Raw genomic sequence first — 25,189 nt, 5'->3', positions numbered from 1 at the left:
TTTTTTACCATAACCCACCTACCTAAATTGTCAGCTCTAGTTTTTAGAATGTATTGCTGGATTTTCTTATGAAATAATATAACAACTCCCCCTTTGTGACTTTTCGCCTCTGAACAAGAAATCTGACACAACCACTAACTCCAAAGTCGGTCCGTTTCTTTTCAGAAAGGTGTGTTTCCCGAATGAGGGCAATGTGGGTGTCCAGCTTCCTCAGATGGGTCAGGATCTTTTGTCTTTCAATAGAGGATCTTAGACCCTGCACATTCCATGTATTATATTTACCATTATGGGAGTGTCTTGGGGGAATTAATTGAGTTAAGTGCAACAAACAGGGAGTTGTCCTGCTCGGCTGAGGACAGGGACCCCATAGGTGCAATATGTTGCCAAAAATCTACATCATTATCAAAAGGCTCCGGATTGCTACAACAGTGTAAAGATACCCAGAGAAAGCATAGAAAAGAGACTAGATAGAGAGATGTAAGTAAGTTGGAACAACCCATTACAATCAAATCAACCAAACCGTAAAACACAGAACTTAGCAGCACAGTGATGCAACAATAGAGGATGTTGTTGCACCAACACTACAAGTTGTCATCTGCCCCTGTGACAAAGCACACACCAGACAGAATCAAAGGGGGGAGGGGGGAGAGATGGAACACCAGAAACCAATTCAGCTCAAAATCAGATCATTGCATATACAAAACAATAGATGGGATACCGTTGATGAACAACCAATGACTCATGTCACCCAGAAGACCACTTAATCAGATGGCATGAATCTAATCAGACCACAATTGTCAGGTTTCAGCTTTCAAATTGGGAGGTAGCCTTAGAGATCTAGATGTGTCCCTTTCTCCATGAGGTCTGCGAGGTGCAGTGGCCGTGTACAAAAAGCTTGATCTTGGCCTGTGGTGGGAGACCTTTTGGAACCATAATCAGGATACTCTGCTTCCAAACCTGGCACAGGGACTTGGGCACACAAGCTAAATGTGTATGTGGGAAAGAGGCATCTCGATTAACTGTAATGTAGGAGAAGGTAGACATGGTTTTCTCAGCCAGCCTCTGCGAGGATCTGTAGAGATTGGCAGGGTTTGTCGGAAAATGTAAATAGGCCATTTGAAATGGTGATCATCATCCATAGTGGTGCATAGAGGCCAGAGGGCAGCCCCTTCGCTGCAGCTCCCAGTGTAATGACATGAATGTCTTCCTCTTGATCATTTTGCACTTAGAAATGTCTTGGGTCTGGATGCATGGCCAGCATTTAAAAAAACAGCAGTCTAATCGGGGATCGGGTGCATGTCGACACAGTATTTTTATTGTTTACTGCTAATGACAATCAATCGTGCAAGCAGGTAAGACTGTGGTAATTGTTGTATGACAGGTCTAGAATGGAAGGTTTATTAAATTATTATATTCGTTGCCTATTGGAGCTGCATTCAAAGCCACCATGGTCTCACTGTAAAAGGTGGTTATAGCTATCTGAAGCGCTTCAATTCCAGTAACATCTCCAAAACCAATCAATGTGGTGGTCGGGTGCAGTTTCCTGATAATGTAACCTCTCAGATGGCTGCCTCTACCCTGTTTTCAGATGCCAAACTCCATTCATTTAAATTTGCAGGCTCTCTTAGCGTAGCGGATGACGTAACTGTTGCGCTCTGGCACACATGTTTCCAGTCCCGTCTCATGCGCTGCATTCCTCAGTGTCCCGCTCATGTACTTCTCTAAGTCTTGTAAAAACTGATATGTGAAAATCTTTCAACTCATTAACTTCTACTTCTGTTGTTGTGACCACATATCAAGACAATGTTATTTTCAATACAATTTCTTGAAGATTCATATGACTAAATATATTTGATTTAATCCTCATTTGATCAACAAAAAATACTTTGAAGTAGCCATTTGAACCGATAATCATAATATCACTTGATAGTTATTGTTGTATCTTATCATTATGGCAAACTTATGTGAGGAGCCCATGAAAGTGCTTATGGCAAAAAAAAATCTCTCCTATCGAACACAGCCATGAAATAATGTTCTCAGAACTTGCTATAATCATCTCTTCCATGTATTTATTGGATACACGATATATAGCCATTCAAGAAGACTTTCAGTTGTTTGAGAATGATATCAAGCTCTGCTCAAACAGATTGTATGAAGCAGAGGAATGCATTTCATCGGCCGAAGACAGAATCGAGGGCCTTGAGCGCATGCAAAGTACACTTAAGCAGCTTGAAATTTGCTATATTGAGTAGGAAGACCACAACAGGAGAAATAATGTTCATATTTATGGTATTCCTGAGAAGGAGGAGAGAGCTAATCTAAAAAAGTTCTTAGAAAATTGGAAACCAAATGTTCTTGGCCTCTCAATAACACCACCACTTGAGCTGCAAAGAGCACACAGAATAAAACGGCAGGTTGTTTCCACCAGCCACTCGCCGAAACCTCTTGCCTGTTTTGTTCATCACCAACATGCTCAGCAGGTTCCGTCACATGCAAAAAAGCGGCGTTCCGTTTTTTTATGCAGGACAAGAAACATTATTTTCCCCAGACCTTTACGAAAAATGCCCTAAACAAGAGTAAAGGAATTTTACAAATACAACCAATGCTTAAAGAACTTGGCATTAGACCTTGTCTTCCTCATCCAACCAAATTGATAATCACAATTCCTATTATACCTATAATAATAATAATGCTCCTACAAAAGAATTTCTTGAAATGGATTCTCTCTTCAAATTTGTTAAGTTCCTAGACCCTAATGCAATGAAAGTCACTGAAGCGGACGATCCTTCTACATCTAATAATTCTTTCTCTTTGGGCATAGATAGCGCTTGGCCAAATCATAAATGGAGCCAGCATTACTACTCTAAGGCTAGTTCATTTCACAATTTCAAAATAGGGAGGGTCCTTCTGTCTCTGCAGTAATCTCAGAACATCAAGATAAAGCAAGAGACAAATCAGGATCTCCTATTAAAATGCTGAGGTTACTCTTAATCAATTAACTGAATGAGAACTTTACATTCATGGATACAAAATCATTTTTAATTAGCATATGCTGGTAAATTTTATTCAGTTTACTTAAATGTGTCAAGATTTAGAATTCTTTAAAACAAAAGACTTGCTGCCGGTCCCTACAAGCTAGGTGGTCATGTGTAATGCGGGCCACCCAGGAGTTGTCTCTGTTTTCTATGTGTTCTTGTTGTTTAACGTGTTATCTTTACATTCATCATATATTTCTCCCTTTTTTGTTACTTCCGATGTGTTGTTAATGGTTGCATCTTTATTCAAATATGTATTGGTATGGGTCATTAGGAATTAAAAACAGCATAAGTATTTTCCATACTATAGCTTTGAATTGATACTATGTTTTATCCTATTTAACATTTACTCTTTGCTATGCATCGTGAAATAGTCAAATGGAATGTTAAAGCTGTCAATCCTCCTGTTAAACAGCAAATGATCCTCTCTCATCTTGCTAAACTAAAATTGGACAGTGTATCGATTCAAGAAACCCATCTAGACTCTTCAGAGGAAAATGTTAAGTTGCAGAGAGAATGGATTGGTCAAGTCTATTTTTCAACTGCAATTCATAAAAAGGGGGAGTTACTATTTAAATTGAAAAGAAACTCAATTTTCAAAAACCAACAGAAGAAGCTGATGTTAATGGCAGATACAATATTATTGGGAGTATGATTAACTTAGTCCCAGCCACAATTGTCAATGCATATGGTTTTACTGCTCAAATACTGCATTCTGGAATACTTTAAAAATTAAATTAGCCCCATTGTCATATGAAAGATTATTTTGTGGTGACTGTATTCAAGTATATGATTTTACTTTAGATTGTAAATTCAATACTAAATTTTTTAGCACCAATACCCATAAACATCCCTTGAATGTTATACAATACATCAATCTAAATGATACATAGAGCTATGATAACCTGAATCGTAAGGATTACACCTTTATTCTCAAATCCTCATGTATCCTTTTCCAGATTAGATTACATCTTCATCAATCCCACACTAATCCACGTCTTGAAATTATCATGTATTGGACCTTTGACTACCTCTTTCCTCTCTGATCGACCCTCCCAGGTCAAACTTGGGTCCTTCTATCATCTATATTCCTCTCTACCTGTGGTGTTCCCCAGGGGTCTAACCTCTTGCCCTGGCTTTTCAACCAATACCTGGCAACTCTCGCCGACTGCATTGCCATTTTCTGCTCAAATTTCCAGTGCTACGCTGACGACACAACTCATTTTCAGGCTGCCCTCGGCCACCTCCTCTCCCTCTCTCATCTCTGATTGCCTAACTGCCTTTCAAGATTGGTGTGCCACCAATGATCTTTGTCTGAATGCCAGCAAGATGGAGATCCTCCTCATTGACACACCTTCACACCATCCTTTCCCCTCACTCTCTGGCCGGCCTCCCTTGGCCCTCCTCCTACTCCCACCTGCGAGGCTAAAAACCTCAGGGTCATCTTTGACTCAACACTTTCCTTCTCCGCCCACATCTCTGATGTCTCTAAAAAGTCAAACTTCCTACTGCACCTCCTCAGAGGTACTCTGCCTTTCTTCTCCTTCCCCCAGAAGCTCATGGCCTACCAATCTTTGGTTCTCTCTAGGTTGGGCTATTGTAACAGCCTCTTTCTAAATCTACCTGCCTCTACTCTCCGCCCTCTGCAACTAATCCAGAAGAGGACTGCAAGACTTATCCTTGGCCTTAAGCCCTGGGATCGTATCTCTCCAGCTCTGAAATCCCTCCATTGACTCCCAGTGGATGCAACGATTAAATTCAAAACCCTCTGCATTGCCCACGAGGCTTTCTGGGGCCTGGGTCCAAAATACCTTCAGCTTTCCCTCCGCAAATACCTCCCCTCTCGAGCTCTTCGCTCCTCTACCTCTAACTCCCTCAGGGTCACTTGTTTTTTCAAAGTAACGAGCTGGGGGTAGATCTCTGTCTCCGGCTGAGGTCTCCCTATGCAACAGTGACCACAAAAGTGATGGGTGGAAGGTTTTGAACTAATCTGTACCACTGGCAATGCTCTGGGCAACCTTCCACACCACCGTTTTTAGCCCGTCTGCGCCATTGCAAAAGGGGTCCAGCCATATCAAAATCAGTCAGGTACTGCCACCAATGGTAGCAGCCCAGCCCGATCTGCTAGGCCAGGTCCCCTCTGCACGGAAACACAAGCAACCCCAGACATGTTTCGGCCTTGTTGGGCCTCCTCAGTGAGGTGCGGCTTGGTTCCCTATGGCGCAGCCATCACCTCTTTGTTTTTGCTTTGTCACCCCGAGTGGGATAGGTATGCCCAGACGTGGGTCCCGTGCCTGCTGGGCTTAGAGACCCAAGCTACTCCTCACTGATGAGGCCCAACAAGGCCGAAACATGTTTGGGGTGCTTGTGGTCACGTGCAGAGGGGATGTGACCTAGCAGTTTGGGCTGGACTGCCCCCTTTGGGATGGGACCAAGCCTGATTTGCATATGGTCTTTCCCCCTCTGTAATGGCTTGGCAGGCGAAAAACGATGGTCTGGAGGGTTGCCCAGAGCAATGCCAGTGGTTAAGATTCATTCTAAACCTTTCAGCCATCACCTCTTTGTTTTTGCTCCCTCTGGAACAGCCTCCCTGCCACTCTAAAACTTGCAGGGAATCATCTCCGGTTCCAGAAGCACCTCAAGACCTTCCTCTTTTCTTCTGCCTTCGCTCCCCCTCTACCCTGCTGATCTGTTCTCTCTTGGTACCGTGCACCTGGCCACCCTCGGTCCTCCTAGCCCAGGTACCTGCTCACCCTGCCACCCTCCTGCACTGCCTCCGGGCCACCCCTTGCACTGGGGTCTGTATCTGTACCCATGCAGCCCCCCCTTTTTCTTCCTGCACTTATTAGACTTACCCTGCCTGCTGCCTTAAACCTAGCACTTGCCAATTGCTGGCTGCACTACCACTGTTTGTTGCCTTTATTATTTGTTTATTTATTATTATTTATCTGTTTCCCCTTTGCTTCGCACTTTCCACTTCTCCCCCCCTTCGATGCACTTTTCCCCTCCCCCTCCGCATTCTCAATGTCACTGAGCCTAGTAAGATTGTTGTTTTGTTCTTCCCTGTTCCCCTCCCTTTCCTTGTCGCGCTATGAAACACTTGTGTACGAGCGCGATAGAAATAAAATATCAATATCAACATCAATATCACTTCTTTAGATTGGCATTATTTTATAGCTAACATTGATAGATAGCAATGTAATGCCTTCCTATTATTAAAGCAACAACATTGTATGTTATGTTATGTTGTGTTATGTTGCTTGACATTTATATAGTGCTCTATATATCATTGGTATGACCTCAAAGCGCTGGTAGGTTGAATGCCCTGACGTACCGTAGTTCTGGTGAATAGAGAGAGATAGTGTCATAGGGTGCGTGGGTGCACCAGATATGTGTGCAGCTGATGTCATTGCTGGATGGTAGCTGCATCCTAGTGTTAGGTGTGGTGCTGAAGATATCAGTTTGATGTGTGCAGTCTGGTGGGTGGACGCCCAGACTGGGCTCTGGCTGCGTTAGGCCTGATGGACGCATATGTGAGCGACTAGGCCGGAAGGTGCTCGGCTAGCTGCGTTTTATTAGGGTGATGAACAGCTAGGCTGAATTAATCAGGGGTATAGCTGTGTTCCAGTTGAATGATGGTGTATAGTAGAGAGTAAGCTTAGTGATGTGATATGATGGTTATCTTTAAAGCGCCCAAGACCAGGCACGTAAACAGGATGGCAGGGAACAGAGTGACACACGGACAAAAGAGACAGGGGGTTGGGCCTACAGCGACAGGAGGGGTGGATACGGATATAGAGCAACAGCATGGGGAACAGGAAAGCAGGGTACACAGTGATACACGTGTGGGGCATGTTAATATTTGCATTTGCATTTCTATCCAGATGCGATTCAGGCCAATGTTCGTAGCTCCACCCAAGTGTGGGAAATGCCAACATTTGCATTTCTATCTAGAAGCGACTCGGGCTAATGTTCACAATCCTGTCAGGGTCTGGCGCAAAGGGTAGGACATAGGGATGTACTACAACCGCATGGGAATAGGAAGGCAGTGTACACAGAGACACATGCGTGGGGCACACAGGAGCTAGAGGGTAGGGTAATTTCATCCATTCCATCCATTAATCCATTTGATTACTGTATCCATCCATTTCTTCTATTTCTTCATCAAATAATTCAAGCAACCATCCATTCAATCGATGCATCAATCCATTTCATTCTTTACTTCTTCTGTTCATTCAATGTATCCATTCAGTCAGTGCCTCCATGTGTTTCTTTTATTTCTTCTTCCACTCATTCCATCAATTCGTTCCATCTGTACGTATCATGCCTTCCATCAGTTCTATCTCTTCCATTCTATCCATCCCGTCTATCTATTCCATCCATTCCATCCGTCAATTCCATAAACAAATATTCCAATTATTCCATCGATGTCATCAAAAATTCCCTATACATACACCCTATTAATTCTGCGTGCATCCATGCTCCACATTTTGTCCATTTATTCAACATGTTTCCATCCGTTCCATCCTTTCTATCGATTCCTTCCATTTCATCCACCCATTCCATCTATTCATCAGTTCCATCCATCCCCTCCATCCATTCCATATCATCCATTTATCCCATTTACTCTATCCACTCTATCCACGCTATCCACTCTATCCATTCTATCCACCCCATTCGCTCCATCCATTCCATCTGCTCTATCCATCTACTCCATTCTATCCATTCCATCTGCTCCACTCAGTCCACCCACTCCAACCATTCAACCCACTTCATCTACTCCACCCATTCCATCTACTCCATCCACTCCATTTATTTCATCCATTCCGTCTATTCCACCCATTACTTCTACTCCACCCATTCCATCCATTCCACCCACTCCTTCCACCTCATCCACTCCTCCTCTTCCATTCATTTCATTCATTCAATCTATTTTATCCATTCCTTCCATTCCATCCACTCTATCCACTCTGTCTACTCCATCCATCCATCTATCCCATATCCATTATACTATATCCATTATACTCGCTCCATTCAATCCACCCCATCCATTTCATTCATCTGTTTTAATCCATTCCGACTGCTCCATCTGTTTCATTCATCCATTCAATCGGCTCGGTCTACTCCATCCATCGATTCCGCTTCCTCCGCTCCGTCTGTTCCATCCGTTCCATCCGTCCTTTTTATTCATCCATATCCATCCATACATTCCATCTAATTCCACACACACCATCCAATTCCATCCATTCCATGTATAGGTTCTGTATACACATATTCTGACCATTCCATCCATTGCATTCATCAATTCTCTATACGTATGTTTCAGTCATTCCATATGCATCCATGCCATCCGTTCCATCCACTCGCCCCACATGTGTTCATCTACTCCATCCATCTCATCCATCCGTCCACTCCATCCACCCATTCCCTCGATCTGTCCCATCCATCAATTCATCCACTGGTCCTCTCGTCTGCTCCATCCATGCACTCCATCCACCCATCCACTCCGTCCATGCGTTCTATTAATATTCTCTAGTACATCCGTTATATCCACTTTATGTACATACCCTCATTCATTCCACCTGCATTCGTGCCATGCATTCCATCCCCTCCATTCATCACTCCATACATGCACCCCCTCCATCCATCCGCACCATCTATTCCATTCACCCATTTCATCAATCCATTCCATCCATCTATTCCCTCAATCCATTCTGTTCATCCACTCCATCAGTCCATCTTATCCTGTGGGTAGGGTCAGAGGTCATTGAACACATGGTAGAGAGTCCCATTGTGTATTTAGTCATTGGGTTGTCGGGGGTTCAGACAGATCTTTAGGGTTGTCTTTGGTGTTATGGAAAGAGCAATGCTTTTAGTAATTTGCGGAATGTCATATAGTCTTGGGTGTGTCGGATGTGAGGTGGGAGCGGGTTTCATAGAGTCGGGTGCAATGCTGAGAAAGAGGATCCTCCGATCCTGATGGAGTTGGTGGATGGGATCACTAACAGGAGGGCAGAGCTTGATTTTAGGGTGCGGGTGGGAGGTAAGGTTTTTACTTATCTTACAGTTTTAGAGGGTGCACTTTTGCACTGCACGATGGGTGATGCACAGGGTCTTGAAGGTGGCCCTTCATCCGACTTGGAGCCAGTGGAATGTTCTGAGATCTGGCGAGGTGTGGTCTCTGGCCCCAGGACTAGTAGCAATTTAGCTGCAGCATTTTGTGCTCTCTGGAGTTTACTGAGGTGGTATGCCGGGACTCCTATGTAAAGGGAGTTGGCATAGTCCAGTCTCAACATTACAATGGACATAAAAGCGGCAAGTCTGTTCAGGAAGGAGAGGTAGGGAAAAATGCGCCTGAGAATTTTGAGGTGGTAGTGACAAGATTTAGATACATTGTTTATCTGTCGAGAGAGGGTTAGGCCAGGGTCCATATGCATCCAAGATTTTTTACTGTGACGGGGGGCTGGGCGGTTGGTCCATGGAAGGGGGCCAAGGGAGTGGACAAGGGAGAAGCTCAGTGCTGCCGCACACCATGATTTCAGTTTTAGTAGGGTTTAGGAGGAGGTGGTTTGGAGTCATCCAACCGTTGACATCTAGGAGGCAGGCTGCGAGGTCGGGCTGAGAGTTGGCATCGGAGTTGTGGAGTTTATGGATGATTTGGGTATTGTCTGCATAGTTGTAGCACAGGATATTGAGGGGGCGGATGATTCCAGGGAGTGTGGACATATAGAGGTTGAATAGGAGAGCTGATAGACATGCGCCTTGCGGTACTCAAGCATTAACTAAGCGAGCAGCCGAGACAAGAGAGGAGGGTTATTTGGTTCCTGTTGTTGAGGAAGGAGGCAATCCATTTGAGAGCCGTTCTACGGATTCCTAGGGAGTAGAGGCGGTCAAGGAGGATTGAGTGTTTAATTGTGTCGAAGGCTGCAGACAGGTTGAGGAGAATTAGTGCAGCGCATCCTACAGAGTCTGCAGTGATCTTAAGATCATCCCAGATTGAAGCAAGAGTGGTTTCGGTTCCATGGCGTGGTCTGAAGCCTGATTGGGCGGGGTCAAGGAAGTTGTTGGATTCGACAAAGGCGTTTAGTTGGGAGTATGCTGTTCGGTCGATGAGTTTTGCAAGGAATCTGGTGTTCGAAATGGGACGGAAATATTTGGGGTCAAGAGATGTTTTTTTAAGAAGAGGCTTGACATGTGCAATTTTAAAGGCATCGGGAAAGATTCCAGAGCTGAGCGAGTCATTTAGGATGGTTCTTACATGCTCTCCTGCGCAGGTGGGCTTTAGAGAGTGTTTGGCTCGGGTACATGCCAATGCCGTACCTACACAAAAGTCAAAACGATTTAGTATGTGAAGATTTGCTCCCCTTCATACTTGTCAACTTTTTCCAAAGTATACAATTTGGAGGTTTTGTTTAACACACACACAACTCTCATTCACATACCAACTAAGTATATTTGTCAAGAATCCTTTATATCAAAGTATCCGTTAAGAGGATCTCCCTCTTTCTTTTCTACCAAAAGTATACCCCACTTCATTCAGGCCTATTGCCATGTTCTTTACACCAGACTTAACGCACTTTCAAAGTTCGCAGAACCACAACATTAAACTCATTATTGACTCCAGTATCAACTCTGAAATCCCTTCATTGGTTCCCGCTTAAAGAATGTGTACAATGGAAACTCTTGCCCCTAATTCTCAAGCCATTTATGGGAGGATGTGGAGCTATGTGTCTAAAGTCTTCCAGCCTTCCAAACCCACCTGCATCCAAGGTCTTATCTCTTCACATCAATGGAAAACACCCTCCACTTTCACCTGAGAACAGAAATCGGTCTCCGACATTTCTGATAGGTTATAAAGACATGGCTCTTCTGCACTGCCTACGGCCGCCATTAAACACTATTCCAAGAGCATCAATCCAAATCTTTATGCCGGGCACACTCGGCAGCGGGCTGGGCAGCTGTTTTGTGAACCCCTTAAAAGGGATTAATTTGGGCAGCCGGAGGGGCAGCCTTGAAGGACTAGACGAAGGTCTGTTGCGACCTGAGTTTGTGGGCCTTGGCGAGGGTGATATGTCTGAAAAGGCTTCCGGGACTAAACTCTACGTATCAGTCACTACGTCAGCAGCTCCCAAATGACTTCTCCTCAGACAACTCTTACCGTCAGTCAGTATAGAATGTTTCACTTGCCACAATGTTGGACATTAGGAACCTTGCTTGAACCCTTCCCTGTACAACATTGAGTAACATACCATTGTCATGTCATCTGACTCTTTATATTCTCTGCATGTAGTAGATTATTACAATTCCCTCATTATGTTAGGAGGATAACACATGAATTAAGAGGAGCAACATCCATGAACCTATTCTCTTTTGTACCTATTTTAAAACATTGTGCAAGCTGTATTCATAGCAACAGATCTGGTACCTTCTGAGGGGTTTGGCTTAGTCACTGTACCATTGAACATATATTCATTACTGATGGCATCATCCCATTCCCCTATTGCACATATTCAATACATTGATTTGGCACCAAATCACAGTTATGAAGCCTTCTTTGAGGTGGTCCTCCTGTTGCAGAGGTTGCCCTCAGTCCCAATGGGGGTGTTGTGTGGTTGCATGTTTACATGCGGGCTACACATACTGTGAGGTCGTATGTGTTAGGGAGAATTCTCATCTATGGCCAATTTCCCTCACCTAGTGAGTCCCCCAGCAGCTTTGCTGGACTTCTGGAGTTTATTTTTTTCCACTTGGTAAGAGTGAGAGCTTTTCCCCCTCTCTTACCTGTGTTTTGCTATGTGTTTCTACCTGTTTTTGTGATTGTGGACTCTGAAGTACACCACTTCAGTAGCCCTCTTCTTTTTGTGTGTCACACAGCACCTTCAGTGCCGTGGCACAGGGTTGTCTTTGAGACTCCCTTGACTCCATTTCTGAGGCGACTACCGTCCCCCAGAAAAGGGTAAAGTTACCATTAACTTTACTTAGTCAATCTACCACAGATCCAGTTAACCCCATCTTCCATGGAGTACTGGAAAGGGTTCATTTGTATCCCTTTGTATCTGTACCTCCTAGAGCATTGTTTCGCTCTTTTAACATTTAGACTTGGCTGGTGGCAGTGGCATCTACCCTAACTTTTCTACCGCGATTATATTAGATAAACGTGGTACTGTTCTTGGCTATTATATTAGTCTCGAACATAAACCCGCTTTACCACATTATCTTTCTTTTGGCTCCGGTTGGGTTCATTCGCCATTTCTTTTTGTTAAAGTCCTTCTTGTGTTTTACTTTGCGCGGCAAACTAGGTTTGCCTTCTTTGTTCACTGTCTTTTGGCGGGCTTCTGCTCAGAAGCCCGCCTCAAGGCGCCCGGGTGTCTAGGTGGGCTGAATGTGAGGGAGGGGTGTAGTCACCCCCTGCACAGGGTATCCTAGTAAAACCCAAGTCGCACTTTGTCATGATTGGCCTGGGTAGTTGTCCGGGCTGGACAAACCCCCTGCTGGGTGATTGACAGCCACGCTGTGTGAATGGGGGTTTTTCGCATAAAAGGCAGGTCTCTTGGGCTAGAAGTCAGAGAGTCGCCACTGGAACTACAAGGAACCGAAGAAAAGTGGAGAGAACGACGGCTGCTGCAACTACCCCGTCCCGGTGAAGCCCTGCTGCAGTCATGAGCTATCTCCCTTTCAACAACTTAGAGAAGATCCAGTCCGGAGTCTTCTTCCCTTGAGCTTGGTGGGGATAACCAGCTCATCTTCCACAGCCAGAGGATCCTCTTCCTTGGTCGAAATTGCTGCACACTGCTGTAGTGGTCCGGATAGCCACCTGAAGAGCCTCTACTGTTTTTAAGGAGCACACCTTTTATTCTTCGTCACTGCTGCCGGCTTCATCCATGTGTGGTGCAGACCCCCTTCAGACATCCTCCTTCAAAACGAAGCTCCAGGAATCGTGGGTCTGCGGGAAACCAACAGGAACAACTGCCAGGGCACCAGCTACACCATTGGAACAAGGTACTGTGTTCTACTTGAGGAAACTGGGTGAATCCCTTTTCTTCATTTTCCAAGGCTTGCCCTTGTCTTCCCTTCTTCTTCTAACTTTTGCTTCCGAACATTGACAATATCGAAGTACTTTTGGCTACTTTGAATCATGAACTGTGTGATCTTCGGCAACAGGCCCCGGGGTCTTTCAACCCTGGCTCCGGCCCTTTGACTTTTGAACTCCTGTCTCTGAGTGTTTCTTGATTCTGCCTGCCTAACCAAAATATTGCCTGTGATTTTTGCCTCCAACTCCCTCTGGGTATCTCAGGTGCTAAGTGTGTTTTTTCCCCGGTAGCATTTCATGTCACAGATACGCGTTTATTTAGTAGACCGAACTGTCAAAAGTGATCACAATCGTATTCACGGTAACGTGTTTTGTTCGTAACACCGGTTCATTCAAACACAGGGTACTTACCTTGAGACTTACTGTACAAAGTGGATTGGTTAGTTGTGGTATATTTAACGTATGGTTCTCATTTGAGTTTAATAGAAGTGTAGTGTTTATAACGAATGGTTTAAAAATAAATGTACTTATATTTTTTACCTGAAACCTTGAGTCAGTGTTTGCTTGAGTCACAGTAATTGTGGTCCCTTTGGGTAATCTCTGCTACTGCTCATATACTCTTGAGATAAGCCTGGCTGCTCCGCCACTGCTACCACTCTGACAGAGTAGTACAGGCTTGTACCAAAGGTAAAGCTTGTATTGCCACCTGTAGCCTTAATTGTGTGTAGTGGTCCCTAAGGGCACTGCACAGGATTCTGCCTAACAGTATGGTAATAATGTAATGTCATTTGATAGTGTCATCATATCTGTATTGGTGACCCTGTGCTTGGATTTCACACTTTGCTTCAGAGCCTTTCTCTTAACCCTTTCCTTGCTAGGGCTTCTAGGGGACCCCTGTTCCAGGGATTTAGCTAAGTGGTTACCCAAAGGTTGCCTTGGGAGGAGAGGGAGGGCATATAACTTTAAAAAAAGAAAGTCTTACTGATAGGTGTCTCAGGCACTTTTCGGCTAACTGAGGAATTTGTCCGTCTCACTTCCACAAACCCTGGGGTTAGACTGGTTAGTGCATATTATATATTTATATTGATAGAAATGTATACATGCATGACAAATGTCCCAAGGACACTCATAGGTTCACCCTGCAGATGGGTACAGTAAAGCTCAATTAAGCTAAATAAAAACGTTATCAACTAAAGACCGTGTTGTGGTGGGACATACTACAACGGGGCACATGGATCACAATGTAGTCCCACTGCCTCCGGTGCCCTCACCCGTGCTTGGCATTTGGTACACACAGTCAAGGAGCCAGACACAGATTCTTGCTTGGAAAGCTATCTGGGTCAGACTTTGACCCAGATACTCAGACTTTGATCTCAAGGGTGCAGCTCCCGCCAAAAAATACATCCTGAAGAGCTGGTGCCTTATATGTTTTATGAGATGCTGTAAATGTATTGCTTAATGAGGTCCAAAGGCCGAAAGTGTGATCTTCGAAGCAGCCATCGTGTTTTCGCAAATGTGCCATTTTTTTTTATATGGACGTTTCCATATTGAGGTTCACATTGTTTTTTTATAATGTGTCTTCCCTTCAAGGTCTCCCCAATACAGAGGATTAACATTATCGTAAAAATAATCATGATAAATAATATGTCTTTCTTCTTTGCCTCTCCTACAAAGCCCCTTCCTCTCCATGCATAACAGCGGGCTCTACTATGAAATAGCCGCCCCCTACCCCGAATCGCCCCACCGTCCCCGTTCTGCTAGTCCACTTTGTAATTTAAACCTAAGTCATGGCTTTTGACAATGAACAAGACAAGTGATTCAGTCTGAGACTAAGGGCCTGATTCACGGAAGTGTTGTGTAATGGCACAATCCCATAGGAAAACTTTCTGTGAATCAGGCCCATAGGAACTTTCTGCGCAAAGTAACCGTCTACGCAAGTCGCGGCCAGAACACCCCTGACACACCCCCACACAAAGAAAAAACAGAATAGTTACCTTTGCGTGCACACCCCTGGTGCAAATACACGCACCCTTCAAACAGTGTGTGGGGTCCCCAACAAGCAAGCCTGCATCTCGAAGACCCTTTGCGTTGTCCCCCGTAACTGTTACCGGCACCCTGACAACATGCGTATGATGTACCGTAACTTGGGTCAAACTCCGGAAAATGTGCGTGTAAACCACCATAAACCATACTTGCACCACACTACACTGTGTATACGTACGTTTAAGTTCGATCAGGTCCCTGGCTGCGTACACGCACCCCTAAATCCGACATGCAAAGCCACCTCTGTGATTGCTATGCGCAAGTGTACTTACGCCTGCCTTCGGGTGGCAGAGAGAGTGAGAGATTTGTGTGGGAATTTCGAAGGCGAGAGGTTGCGCAGACACATCAATGAATACGCTTTGTTGTGCACATTTGTGGGTGTGCTATGAACTGCGTGCGGCCCATCCCTTGTAACGCCCATTTTTCCCTTGTTCCTCCTCATTTTCAGAGTTCAGCCCCCAAGGTATCTGATGGTTATACCTGTGGCTCAATGTGAGGCTCAGTCTTGGCCTATGAGGATGTTCCTGGAATACACTAGTGGAACATTGGCGATAAGGGCTGGACCTGGGCATGTGAATTTGTTCCAGGCATTTCAAGTCATTTGATTGGAATGCAAGACTGAACATGGGCATATGAAAGTCTTCCTGTCTTTCATTGACTGGACATGTAAGATGGACTATGTGAATATAAAGATCTCGCTGGCATACACGGTCATACATGGGATTGTGTGGCTTCAGTAAACGAAAGTACTTCATGAAAATATCAAGCGGGTGTTCATGGTGCCCCAACAGAACTTTGGGTGGTCACTTGTAGCCAGGGCCGGCCTTAAGGCAGGGCCACCCGGGGCACCATTAGCCCCCTGCCATGCCAGCTCTGGGGGGGTGGGAGTTTTACAAGGTCTCCCACGAGCTCGCGGGGTGGGAGAATGCGCAGAAGGTGACCTATTGAAATTAATTATGCTCCTGCTGTCTAGAGCGGGGCGCATTTAATAACAATAGGGTGGTGATACTTTCGCATCGGCGCCTACTGAAAAATGTGACCCCACTTTTTTGTTTTGCTGCCCAGGGCGTTGCCGCTGCTAAGTCCAGCCCTGCTTGTAGTCGAGCTTTATGTTGCCCTCTCAGCTCCCACAAAATGTGGCGGCTGGCTCCCAGTCGTGTGTAGGGTAAGGATGAAAGAGCAATCCAGTGGGTCACAGGGTGGGCGTACAAGTTCGAAGACGTTAACAAATATTAATATTGGCAGCTGAAACATGGGGTTTCTTCCCATAGCTCTCAACTGACACGCTTTTGGCGGGTGTCACCCGCCTTGTAAACAGCTGACTCACCCGCCAAGCCTCCTGCACGCCCATTCGTTTCAATGGGCCTCTCACCCGCCAAAAATAAAATCGGGTGTTTTCACCCGCCTTTGTGACACAAATGCTTGGAGAGCTATGTCTTCCTGCAGCCTAGGCACACCACGATAAGCACGAGCTGACAGAAAGTAGCGGGTGGTTTTCCAAGCACCTCATCTTGCAGTGAATGCGTGGCTAGCGCCCCCAGCGGTCACGAGCAGAGAATGCAACAGTGTGGTGCCAATGATTCCCTAATGATTGTTCCACTACTTTGGTGTCATCAGCTGTGCTGCGCATCCGAGTGCAATCCGCAGAGGTGGCATTTTACGGAAGATTGTGCGGTAAACCATCAAGGCAATATTTAGGTTAACCCCATCAACACGTTTGGGGTTCTTGGTTAGTTGGACTTTCCGAGGAGCCGCAAAAAGATATTGCTGGCTTGCCACAAATGGGTGCAAGCCCTGCCATGGGCCCATGCATTTGCAAAACAACGTTGGATTGGTACTTGTAGTAAGTCGGTGGTGCTGATTGCCAGAGCTGTGCAGAGTCACGGGGCAGTAACAGCAGGTGTAACTCGTTCCCATTCTGCCCGCAGTAACCTTTCTCCCACAGCTCATGCCCATGGTGAAAGGCTCCGTGCACCTGTCGGTATGCTAAACTGTGACTCACAAAACTCAGCCACGCGCTCTCGGTCAGGCCCCATGAAATAGTCCCCTTGGGTGTTTGCCACGCCCACTCACCTGAACCTTTAGGTCGCACCTGCGGCGTGTGCCCAGGTGTGCTGCCGTTCGCGGTCTGTCCCTCTCCCACTGCTGCCCCTCCACCCCTGCACTCTTATCTCCCTGAACCTTTATACCTGGACACGGGCCCCGTCACCGCCTCCCAGGGGCCGATGGGATTCGTGTGCCAGCAGGGTGGAGACGGACAAGGGCTTTCGGCAGTGTCCCAACAGTGTAAATTCCACTCAGCAAATGCGCCCATTGAACCCACCGCGTCCGCGTTATGTGTCTTCCTGCAGGCCAACACCAAAACGCGTGTGTTGGCTAGTATACTCGCTTAGAGTACGTTACATGTGCGAGTCCATTCACTCGTTCACCTATCCATCATTCTCCACTGTTGTGGGGGCTGCCTCCGGTCTCCGGGGCAGCCCTCTAGGGCCGTCGGGATCTCCCGGCAGCAGCGTGCACGTCGGCGAACAGCCGGCGTGTCTCGGACAGGGAGACACCCTGCAGCGCCCGGTGTCACCGGGCGCAGGATCCAATGAGTGGGGGTATCACCCCCTGGTCCCAAGCGGTCGCGGCTCCGAGGGCACTCGGGCCGCGCCGCACACACAAGGCCACGACCACGTGGCAGGCCCCAAGTACGCAAGAATCACAGACACGAGTTGCCACTTCCGGGGGCTCTGCTGCTCTGCCCTCGCAGCGCAAGCAGAGCCCCTTTTATTAACTGGGCACGCGAGCGTCATGACACAGTCATGACGCTCACGTTGCCCACAACAACTAGACCCCCACACAACATCCCTCCTTTATTATAAACAAACAAAATGACACCCCACCGCAAACATTTGGTGCATTCCAGTCCGCGCACCAGCTAACAGCTACTCCAGCCCAAACATATTTCTTTTAACACCGCAAGACAAAACAGGTGTGCTCCAGTCCCCACACTATGGGGCCCCATGACGGGGTCCTCCCACTCAGAAGATTCCGGGATCAAACTGGCTCTCGGCGCCGCTGCAGGACACGAAGAATACATTCTCTTCGTACTCCTCCCCCACCTCATACGGTACTTCTCGGGGACTCTCCACCACCTGGACCGCCGCCACTTTTGGGAGTCTTTCTCCCCTTCACCTCACTCCCCCCTGCCGCCCCCATCATGCCGGCCGGGGCTGGAGCGAGACACACTCGTGCGAAGTGGTCTCCTTTCCCGCACCTTCCACAGATTTGTCCCATCGCCGGGCAGTCCTGCGGGTGAGGCAGATCCCACCCACACTGTTGGCATATTGTGGCGTTGGGGTCTCTCTTCGGCCAGTCTCCCCTCCTCATCACTCTTCCTCCTGGCCACCTGCTGACAGCCGCCACCTCCTCAACCTTCACTCGGTGCGTGGGGACCTCCATCTTTAACTGGTTTCTGGAGGAGTCCATGACCGAGGCCCGCACCTCCGCCAGTTTCTGGGACCGGCCAAGCTCCAGTATTCGATCAAGGGTCAGCGCTGGGTCCCTCAGAACCTGCTTGCGCAACTTGGTGGAGCTGCAGCCATAGATGATTTGCGCCCGGATCTCATCCTCCTCGAAGTTCCCCAGGTCACAGCCCAGTGCAATGCCGCGCAGCTTCCCGTGGAATGCATCAAGGCTTTCCCCTTCCTCCTGCTTCGCACACCTCATCCTGAACCTCTCATAGTCCCTGTTGACCATGGGTCTGAAGTATTCGTTCAGGGCTGCGACGGCTGCACCGTACGATTTATTTTGGGGCCTTAGTGTCTTGAACAGTCTCTGGACGGCCAGCCCGGCAGAGTATAGGAGCGTCGGGCGTTTGGCGGCGTCTTTGATCTCCATTGCCTCAAAGTACAACTCCAGGTTCTCCACCCAGGCCACCCACCGGGCCCCCAGGCTTGCCGGCGCACCGAGGACATCAAAATGGGGTATCGGTGCTAACTGACCCCTACATACCCCTTCATCGTCCGACATGCTGTGGGCAGGTGAGGACGTCATCCGCCAATCACCAGTGTTGGTGGGCACTTGCAATTGCTCGGCTCAGGTAGTCGTCGATGGGTGCCTGGCGTCCTCCCTGCCCAGGGGCGCACGAGCACTCCAGGTGGAGCCGCAACCCCAGGGCTTGACACCAGTTTGGCCTGTGGGTCACCGCCCGTTTCCCGGTGGCCACACCCTTGTGTAAGGGCCTTCCTCTTCTGGCACCCTAGAGGGCGGACAAGCACTCCGGGTGGAGCCGCCACTCTCGGGCGTGGCACAAATGCAGCCTGTGGAGGGGTTATTGTCCCCTTTTGTTTGAGCAGGCCGTTCACCGCTGAGGCATGGAGCCTTCCTCCCCGCTCCACCCACGAGACAGGGACCGCCCCCTTTCGATCGTGGGGCTCACCCGTGGGCCACGCCTCCTTCTTTCCTCCCGGCGAGCAAAGGAAGCCTCACTTTTTTTTTTCCTTTTTTTTTTTTTTTTTTCCGAACAGCGATTTTCACCCGTGGCAGCCCGGGTACTCGGCGGGTGTCCTCCCCGCTCCGTGCCGCGTCGCCGCGGGTCGGAACTCCAGGCCCCGCCTCCTAACTAATGGAGGGCCGCTCCGTGCGTCCTTGCACGGCCGCCGACTGCGGCCGTGCGCGCGGGCCCACGACTCCGCCCGCCGCACGCACCAGCTGGCGGGCGCGACTTCCTCGTCGCCAGTGTTGTGGGGGCTGCCTCCGGTCTCTGGGGCAGCCCTCTAGGGCCGTCGGGATCTCCCGGCAGCAGCGTGCACGTCGGCGAACAGCCGGCGTGTCTCGGACAGGGAGACACCCTGCAGCGCCCGGTGTCACCGGGCGCAGGATCCAATGAGTGGGGGTATCACCCCCTGGTCCCAAGCGGTCACGGCTCCGAGGGCACTCGGGCCGCGCCGCACACACAAGGCCACGACCACGTGGCAGGCCCCAAGTACGCAAGAATCACAGACACGAGTTGCCACTTCCGGGGGCTCTGCTGCTCTGCCCTCGCAGCGCAAGCAGAGCCCCTTTTATTAACTGGGCACGCGAGCGTCATGACACAGTCATGACGCTCACGTTGCCCACAACAACTAGACCCCCACACAACATCCACCACACACGGAGACCGCCAAAAGACCTCACGCGACAGGAAGTAAACGTAGAGTACCAACAAAAGGACACCTGAAGTTCGTCATCCCAGTGGTAAAGAGAGGCCGTTGAAATAATGGCCCCTGCTTATAACCAAAACACACGATCTGTGCTGCTGCCAACTTAGAAAAAATTGGAACGGGGTAAAACCCGGAAAAGGCCGGAACGGGCCGGAACGGTACCCTAATATATAAAATGGCAGCAAAACTCACCTGAAAATGATGCAAACACACATGAAGAACATTTTGGAAATGGGAAAGGTTGAACAATGTGCTGTCATTAACCCATTACTGCTCAAAATCTACATTTTCAGACGAAAAAGTACCCGGAACGGGCCGGAACGGTACCCTTATATATAAAACGGCAGCAAAACACACCTGAAAATGATGCAAACACACATGAAGAACATTTTGAAATGGCAAAGGATGAACAATGTGCTGCCATTAACCCATTACTGCCCAAAATCTACATTTTATCACGAGAAAGTACCCGGAACGGGCCGGAACGGTACCCTAACATATAAAATGGCAGCAAAAATCACCTGAAAATGATGTAAACACATATGAAGAACATTTTGGAAATGGCAAAGGATGAACATTGTGCTGTCATTAACTCATTACTGCCCAAAATCTACATTTTCACGAGAAAGTACCCGGAACGGGCCGCAACGGTACCCTGACATATAAAATGTCAGCAAAAATCACCTGAAAATGATGCAAACACACATGAAGAACATTTTGAAATGAGAAAGGTGCACCAATATGCTATCATTAACCCATTACTGCCCAAAATCTACATTTTAACACGAAAAAGTACCCTGAATGGGCCGGAACGCTACCCTAATATATAAAAGGGCAGCGAAACTCGCCTGAAAATGATGCAAACACACATGAAGAACATTTTGAAATGTGAAAGGTGCACCAATATGCTGTCATTAACCCATTACTGCCCAAAATCTGCATTTTCACACAAAAAAGTACCCAGAACGGGCCGGGACGGTACCCTAACATATATAAAGGCAGCAAAAATCACCTGAAAATGATGCAAATACACATGAAGAACATTTTGAAATGAGAAAGGTGCACAAATATGCTGTCATTAACCCATTACTGCCCAAAATCTACATTTTATCACGAAAATGCACCCAGAACGGGCCGGAACGGTACCTTAACATATAAAATGGCAACAAAAATCACCTGAAAATGATGCAAACACACATGAAGTACATTTTGAAATGAGAAAGGTGCACCAATATGCTGTCATTCACCCATTACTGCCCAAAATCTACATTTTCAACCAAAAAAGTACCCGGAACGGGCCGGAACGGTACCCTAACATAAAAAAATGGCAGTAAAAATCACCTGAAAATGATGCAAACACACATGAAGAACCTTTTGAAATGAGAAAGGTGCACCAATATGTTGTCATTAACCCATTACTGCCCAAAATCTACATGTTATCACGAAAAAGTACACGGAACGGGCCGGAACGCTACCCTAATATATAAAACGGCAGCGAAACTCACCTGAAAATGATGCAAGCACACATGAAGAACATTTTGAAATGAGAAAGGTGCACCAATATGTTGTCTTTAACCCATTACTGCCCAAAATCTACATTTTATCACGAAAATGCACCCAGAACGGGCCGGAACGGTACCTTAACATATAAAATGGCAACAAAAATCACCTGAAAATGATGCAAACACACATGAAGTACATTTTGAAATGAGAAAGGTGCACCAATATGCTGTCATTCACCCATTACTGCCCAAAATCTACATTTTTACACAAAAAAGTACCCGGAACGGGCCGGAACGGTACCCTAACATATAAAATGGCAGCAAAAATCACCTGAAAATTATGCAAACACACATGAAGAACATTTTGAAATGAGAAAGGTGCACCAATATGCTGTCATTAACCCATTACTGCCCAAAATCTACATTTTATCACGAAAAAGTACCCGGAACGGGCCGGAACGGTACCCTAATATATAAAACGGCAGCGAAGCTCACATGAAAATGATGCAAGCACACATGAAGAACATGTTGAAATGAGTAAGCTCCACCAATATGCTGTCATTAACCCATTACTGCCCAAAATCTACATTTTAACACGAAAAAGTACCCGGAACAGGCCGGAACGCTACCCTAATATATAAAACGGCAGCAAAACTTACCTGAAAATGATGCAAACACACATGAAGACAATTCTGAAATGAGAAAGGTGCACCAATATGCTGTCATTAACCCATTACTGCCCAAAATCTACATTTTCACACGAAAAAGTACCCGGAACGGTAAACTAACATATAAACTGGCAGCAAAAATCACCTGAAAATGATGCAAACACACATGAAGAACATTTTGAAATGAGAAAGGTGCACCAATATGCTGTCATTAACCCATTACTGCCCAAAATCTACTTTTTCACACAAAAAAGTACCCGGAACGGGCCGGGACGGTTCCCTAACATATAAAATAGCAGCAAAACTCACCTGAAAATGATGCAAACACACATGAAGAACATTTTGAAATGAGAAAGGTGCACCAATATGCTGTCATTAACCCATTACTGCCCAAAATCTACATTTTCATACGGAAAAGTACCCGGAACAGGCCGGAACGGTACCCTAACATATAAAATGGCAGCAAAAATCACCTGGAAATGATGCAAGCACACATGAAGAACATGTTGAAATGAGAAAGGTGCACCAATATGCTGTCATTGACCCATTACTGCCCAAAATCTACATTTTCACACGAAAATTACCCGGAACGGGCCGGAACGGTACCCTAACATATAAAATGGCAGCAAAAATCACCTGGAAATGATGCAAGCACACATGAAGAACATGTTGAAATGAGAAAGGTGCACCAATATGCTGTCATTGACCCATTACTGCCCAAAATCTACATTTTCACACGAAAAAGTACCCGGAACGGGCCGGAACGGTACCCTAACATATAAAATGGCAGCAAAACTCACCTGAAAATAATGCAAACACACATGAAGAACATTTTGAAATGAGAAAGGTGCACCAATATGCTGTCATTAACCCATTACTGCCCAAAATCTACATTTTAACACGAAAAAGTACCCGGAACGGGCCGGAACGCTACCCTAATATATAAAACGGCAGCAAAACTTACCTGAAAATGATGCAAACACACATAAAGACAATTCTGAAAGGAGAAAGGTGCACCAATATGCTGTCATTAACCCATTACTGCCCAAAATCTACATTTTAACACGAAAAAGTACCCGGAACGGTACCCTAACATATAAACTGGCAGCAAAAATCACCTGAAAATGATGCAAACACACATGAAGAACATTTTGAAATGAGAAAGGTGCACCAATATGCTGTCATTAACCCATTACTGCCCAAAATCTACTTTTTCACACAAAAAAGTACCCGGAACGGGCCGGGACGGTACCCTAACATATAAAATAGCAGCAAAACTCACCTGAAAATGATGCAAACACACATGAAGAACATTTTGAAATGAGAAAGGTGCACCAATATGCTGTCATTAACCCATTACTGCCCAAAATCTACATTTTAACACGAAAAAGTACCCGGAACGGGCCGGAACGCTGCCCTAATATATAAAACGGCAGCGAAACCCACCTGAAAATGATGTAAACACACATGAGGAACATGTTGAAATGAGAAAGCTCCACCAATATGCTGTCATTAACCCATTACTGCCCAAAATCTACATTTTCACACGAAAAAGAACCCGGAACGGTACCCTAACATATAAACTGGCAGCAAAAATCACCTGAAAATGATGCAAACACACATGAAGAACATTTTGAAATGAGAAAGGTGCACCAACATGCTGTCATTAACCCATTACTGCCCAAAATCTACATTTTCACACGAAAAAGTACCCGGAACGGGCCGGAACGCTACCCTAATTGTTAAAACGGCAGCGAAACTCACTTGAAAATGATGTAAACACACATGAAGAACATGTTGAAATGAGAAAGCTCCACCAATATGCTGTCATTAACCCATTACTGCCCAAAATCTACATTTTTACACAAAAAAGTACCCGGAACGGGCCGGAACGGTACCCTAATATATAAAACGGCAGCGAAGCTCACATGAAAATGATGCAAGCACACATGAAGAACATGTTGAAATGAGTAAGCTCCACCAATATGCTGTCATTAACACATTACTGCCCAAAATCTCCATTTTCACACGAAAAAGCACATGCCTCTAAGAGTTTGAAGTGAGTCTCAGAGGAGGAGGTGTGTCCTGATAGTAATGCTGCTGAAAAGAAAAAGCGGCAGGAAACATCTAGTGGGGGCACCCAGCATGGAATGCTATCCGAGCCGGAGCTGGGAGCTGTTTCAGGAGAGCGTGTGTGTGCTGTCAGCGTAGTGAACAGCTGGGTGCTGTGTTTGGAGAGCTGTGTGGGCACAGTCTGCTCAGTGAACAACTGGTAAAATAGCAGTAAAGTTGGCAGTGATGGAGGTTGGTCCCAGCGTGTGTTGGGGTCAGGGTCACAGGTACCAGCATGACAGCTGCTCCGGGTATGGTGTGGATTGCACTATGCTGTATCCGGACTACATCTCTGGGAAGAGCGCTGTGGATTTTGCCGTGGTTGTGGGGCTGACCTGGGTGATCCAAGAAGTGAATAACTGCCAACATCCTGTCTGAACTTGGCCTGACCCAAAGAACCATCGCACCGACTAATAACAAAGGGAGAATATTAGATTGGGTGGCCGAATATAACTGCTACACTAATAGCTCCTCCATCTCCCCTCAAGTCTGGACAGACCACTCCCGAGTAAGCCTTAAACCCATCTGAACAAGTGGTTCACACCACATCTAAAAAAACTTATGGCAAAAAAAAGAAACTCTGAGGCTTCCTGGAGACTACTCCACTCTG

General features: G+C 46.6%; 1 protein-coding gene across 1 annotated transcript in view; it reads right to left on the bottom strand.

The window, feature by feature from the left end:
- AOC1 (amine oxidase copper containing 1) overlaps positions 1-17,250 on the bottom strand; it is a 158,141-nt gene extending 140,891 nt beyond the window's left edge. Inside the window, exon 1 of the mRNA XM_069645956.1 lies at positions 17,182-17,250. The gene's annotated coding sequence lies outside the window, so the exon portion shown is untranslated. The remainder of the gene's footprint in view (positions 1-17,181) is intronic.
- Positions 17,251-25,189: the final 7,939 nt, after the last annotated feature.

Source organism: Ambystoma mexicanum, chromosome 2p, assembly GCF_040938575.1.
Source record: "Ambystoma mexicanum isolate Mex_15411 chromosome 2p, UKY_AmexF1_1, whole genome shotgun sequence".
Lineage (NCBI taxonomy): Eukaryota > Metazoa > Chordata > Amphibia > Caudata > Ambystomatidae > Ambystoma > Ambystoma mexicanum.
This window is presented reverse-complemented; position numbering and strand designations above follow the sequence as displayed.